Below are 6,000 nucleotides of genomic sequence, written 5' to 3'. Positions count from 1 at the left end.
AGGTATCAGTGGCTGACTATGTAAGACGTTCTTCACGCTTGAAACGTACACCTAAAATCATATCGTACCTATCCAATATTTTTAATTTTTTTGTGGTGAAATACGCGTCGCTATGTTTTATAATAGTGAGAACCGGTACCCGGCATGGCTTCTCCATAACATTAATAGTTGATGTATTTTTTGTTACTCATAAAAAATTGTAATTTTATATTTAAACTTAATGTTCAGGCACTTCACTCAACGCCGCGGTCAGTATCGCCGCACCTCTGTTAAGTCGTTTATAGTCTTACGCATCTAATGATTAGCTCTTGTAGTATGTTGCCAAGTAATGCCAAGCAATTATTATCATGACATAATGTTATAGATGAATGTAATCTAGAGAAAGTGCCCGTCTTAACTGGCATGTTTATTTGGATGCGGATTCATAACATTTAGCAAAAATATGTTTAAAGAAAGATATTGTTAGTATCTAAATGTGCAATCGTCCATGATCACTAAATACCACTTTTAATAATAGTAGTAACAAACGCTTAATGTAACTAATTCTACTAAAAATAATAGCTTACACGTTTCTTTCGACTGTGATTGATAACATGACTTTGCTTTTAATACATAAACCGTAAGACATACAACGTCTCTTATGGCTAACACTATTACTCAGTTATTGATCTCGTCGGAGCTGCCTATCTTTTCCAAAGGTTGATGATGAGGGGCTATTTATTGGCTGAATACGTCGAAGCCCTTGATTCCCATTGACGGCCATTATTAAACTACCAAACCAAAATTGTAATTAGTTCACGAAGTTAGCAGTACGTTATGCACACAACTTATTTGTACATATGTGGCACTCATCTTTATTAACATAATGCGATTTTACATTCATTTCTGTTCTATGACCTTGAATGCGTTGTACTTTATAAAACAAATAGTGACTAATATTACCAGCTGTAAAGTGAACAACGTTTATCGGAATTTGTAATGGTGAAAAAAAAAAACTGAAACTGGTAGAGGTACGGTAAATAATTTTCACAATAAATTACATCGTCGTTGTCAAATCAACATTTGTTATGCGCATCTTTATTGAGATTTCGATATTTCGATTATTTTTAAGCAATAAAATTTATTAGATAGCTGTAGGCAGCGGCTTAGCTCTGCCCCTGGCATTGCTGACGTCCATAAGCGATGGTAATCACTCACCATCACCTCACTATACTCGTCTGCCTACAAGAGCAATAAAAAAAACCGCCAGGCGCATAGTCAAACCACTGCCTACCTATGCTATGACGATTTTAGTTGTAGAATTTAATTTGTCGAAATCTCCAAAAAAATATGGTAAATATGTACATTATATCATTAGAGTACTTTGAAAATAACATATTTATTACAATCTAAAAATATCTACATCAATCTACAATCTAAAAAGATCCTTCGTCCTTAAAATTTATGACGCGGACAATAAATAATATAATATGTACAATGAACACCCACAAACACTTAATTTTAATGAAGGAAGCTTTGTATGAAGTCATCGACACAAATTATATCTTACATTTTATTCATTAATCAATACAGCCAATATTAATTCGCTTATGCAACATTCAATAATTATATTCGAGTATTGTTGCGAGCGTTAAATCTTTTTTACTAGATACCACTTAGCTTATTCGTTACAGAAGACTTGAAGAAAATCAGTAAGTCTGGATGTCAAGAAATGTAGGACTCGCATTAGCCGTTTTATTGATAGAAATCCGAAGTGCAAGTTGAGATTAACTTTTAACAAAAAGCGCTTTCTTGGACAGATATAATATATTTATATATTTATTAAAATCAACAAATTTTCAATTTGTAAACCTGAAAAATTCTCTTCGAAATCAAAGCTATAATTTTATCCATGAAGACAGCAGAGGGCCTGACAAAGTAGTCGCTTCGGTGAGAACTAGATATTGAAGAAATATAAAGAAGGGTTCCACACCGGAGCTTTCCGGAGCAATAAAGAAATAACACGTTGCTACCAGTATCGAGAATCGCGTCGTTGCGACGTATATACTTCGACATGCGTCGCGCCCTACATCAATAAATAAATAAATTACTCGTGGTTAAATTACGGTCTTTTTAAACGAAGATTTTATTAGCAAACTACTGATAATTTAAAAGACTTTCTTGTCGTAGGTAGGCAGATGAGACAAAGTTAGAGCAAACATTTTCAAGGATCTCGAACCCGTTTTCATCGAAATAACAATTGTTATTATTACTCCTTTATCATATGGTCATAAAATATTTCTCAGCAAAAATCATAACTCTCAAACTCTCAAAAATCATAGCTGCCATATTTAAGGTATGATTGACTACGGACGAGGGACGAAGAAATATTTGAACGAAATAATTTATCATGATCACAGTCATTGTGTTGATTTTATACACATTTTGGGTCATTAGAATTGCCATTGCAATACCATTTATTTTTTTCAGTGGTTCGATCGCACACTACACGTACGTATTAATGAAACACGTTCTGAATCAACTCACACTCACATCTAGCTTAGTATTTGTATTTAATTATTTACATTACGACTATGTTGATGGTTGATGAACTCTACTCCAATTCCAATGCACCTATGCTTTGACGTCAGCATATGATTGCTCCTGAATCACAATCACCCGTATGAACGAATTGTTGATGGCAAAAAACGCTTTCAAGTGTCGCTACCGCATGAAATAGATACTTTAATGAATAACGTTGCGTAAACAAATATGAATGGCATGTGTTTACTCAAACGAAGCACGTTTGTAAGGGAAAATTAATAAAAAAATAACACATCCATTAAATTTTCCTTGTTCGTTGTTTGTCGTTTTCTGAATGGTAGAACTATGCGGATGGCGGTTTAAGAGGAGGTTAATAAACTTTTTTAGAGACATGGTGAACTTAGGAAAAATTAATTTTAATTAATGTTAAGTTTTAATTAAATTGTGATGGCAGTTATTGGAAAAATTATGTTTCAGAACAGCAAATAGTGGACAATTAGACCAACATATTGTTAATGGCAATAGTGTACACAATTTAAACGGTCTCTTTGATCAACCCAGTTTCTACTTCCATATGTGATATATACTTATATTATATAGGATTTCATTATATAGGAATAGAATGAACACGAATATTTTCAAGTTACCAAAATGAAATATAGCTGCTTTCGTGATCTGCGTTACTGGTATCAGTGTTCATAAATATTATAATTTTATCATCAAATAGTACGATGTAACGATTTATTGTTAGATTTTTATAATTATTTAGATAGTGGATTTTTTATAGTTCATTTAGTTTTTATATTGTAATAGTGGTTATATCCACTCAAAGGAACAGCGAACGCTCTATACAGATTCGAAAATATAAAAAAAAAACCTGATATTTTTTTTTAAATGAGAATTTTGTAAAAATACCTTTTTAAATAAACTTCAACAAATGTTTAGCCAAAAAAAAACAATACGCTTAATAAGTTAGTAAGTTTATAAAAAAATATCTAGAGTAGATTGCTATCTTTGTATTGTGCAGTCAGATAATATAATGCGGAGATTATGGTCTTATCTGCCGATAGCGAAATGCTTATCGAGAATTTCGACAAATGGCCGAAAACGTGCCTTAGTATTTGCGCGCTCGTTGAGAGTTCAACGACCTCGCGTATTCACTGTACCATTAGGTCACGAGTATGTATTTTGACAACGCACCGCGGAAATTATCTAATCGGCACGCGGCCGCGAGGACGTAGGGTCAACGACACCGGACCGTTTGCAGCGGGCTCCGACCGCCTCAACGAAAGTGAAATGCGAAGTGAATGTGCCAGCGAGTACCGATATCGTCAACTGAGATGACCGAATTTGTTTATTGATAGATGTGGGTGGCTGAACTGCCTGACAACGGCCACTCAGCCAGAATTGGGTCCCGACAGGAAATTGTTATAAATTTTTTAACTATGTAGTCGTGAATCGCAAGCAATTCGACTATAGTCTAGTTAACGTATTGTTTGTTTATTGAGCTCTGGATCAATGACCTATGCAAATTATATTATTAGGGCATTCGTTTCATTACTCAATAAATATTTGTGTGAGTGCGAAGAGAACGGTTATGATAGCACAATTCTTTAAGATAATAAGATCCTACTTACTTAAATATCTTATGTACGTAATATCTATCTAAAAAATATTCAATTATGAAATAATTCATATATTCCCTCAAATATATTTTTAAGCAAAAATGGCACTAAAAATTGGATGTTTGCAATACATTAATTAGCGTGTAATTCTTCTTTATCAGATTACTACTTTATACTTAACACACGTGTATTAGTTGCGAATAGCTACGTCGTAGCAAAGCCGTAGCGCAAAATTACTTATGACCCTATAAATCCTATAAGCTTTGCGCATTTTAAGTACTTTTTTTTCACCATTACTAAAGTTTTTATTTGGATTCCATGAACATACAATCTTAACTATATATAAAAATGAATTGCTGTTCGTTAGTCTCGCTAAAACTCGAGAACGGCTGGACCGATTTGACTAACAATTTAGTTTTTCCTTTATCGTCTTTTATTTATCGATTAAGGCACTACGAAGTCTGCCGGGTCAGCTATAGATTAATAATTTTTGTGTCGTTTTTCTTCATTTATGTTTGTTAAAGAAGAAGATCTTCAGACAGAGTGCGAGTCCTTTTTCTTACTCTTCTACTACTATACTTCTCCTTATAATAGTTTATTTTTGAATGAAGTTTTACAGGAAAAAGAAACGAAATTAACAAAACATAAATAATATACATTACTTTAGTTTTCAACTACCTATCTATGTGATGAGGTTGTAAATTTATTAGACATTGACATACATGTCAAAGAGTTGTAAGTATTATTATTCACGTAATCCTCTGCATTAATCCTCTGCGTAATTACTGGTGGTAGGACGTCTTGTGAGTCCACACAGGCAGGTACCACCACCCTGCCTATTTCTGCCGTGAAGCAGTACTTCGTTTCGGTTTGAAGGGCGGGGCAGCCGTTGTAACCATACTGAGACCTTAGAAATTATATCTCAAGGTTGGTGGCGCATTTACGTTGTAGATGTCTATGGGCTCCTGCAAATATTTAACACTAGTAGGCTGTGAGCTCGTTCACCCACCTAAGCAATTAAAAAAAATCTATATATATAAAAATGAATTGCTGTTCGTTAGTCTCGCTAAAACTCGAGAACGGCTGGACTGATTTGGCTAATTTTGGTCTTGAATTATTTGTGGAAGTCCATAGAAGGTTTAAAAGGTAGATAAATATGAAAATACTCGGAATTAAATAAAAATAACAATTTAGTTTTTCCTTTGATGTGTCCCCCGTCGGACGGATTCCTTTTGTTTGTTTTAAGTTTATTTTATACAAAAGTATAGGTGTTTTATTTATCGATTGAGGCACTACGAAGTCTGCTGGGTCAGCTAGTAAAAAAATAAAAATAAGGAGAAAAATACAGAAGCATGAATATTATTGCAAAGGTGATTAAGTTGATATAGTTACATTACATTAGCAGGCGTACATGTTGGGCACTTACACCTTTGCACTAATGTTGTCTTTCATATCAAATAATTCGTGTTTCATTTTTGAAAACTAATCAGAGGAGCTTAGATTAGCTTAGGCGCAAGATATCAAGGGACTTCAGGAGCTCATTCGAGGCGAATTTTGCCACAAATACTGGTGCATGTGATCAAACTCCGGATTGCATTGCATTCCTTGGCCATTTACACCGGAATATTTACTAAATAAATTGCTTCGGTAAAAACAGAAAGGGCGGTGGTATATACCTGTGCACTTGGGAGCTCATTGCATTCCATTCAGACCAATTAAAGTTGAGTAGAAGAATATGTTAGTGATCTTAACAACAAATTTTGGAAAGGTAGTAGGTAGTTCAAGTAGGATTCAAGGAAACCAGGGTCACGTGGATGAATTTTTTATAATATGATCGAATCGGTTGATTGAG

This window comes from Bombyx mandarina, chromosome 10 (assembly GCF_030267445.1).
Source record: "Bombyx mandarina strain Sakado chromosome 10, ASM3026744v2".
Lineage (NCBI taxonomy): Eukaryota > Metazoa > Arthropoda > Insecta > Lepidoptera > Bombycidae > Bombyx > Bombyx mandarina.
Note: the sequence above shows the minus strand (reverse complement) of the source record.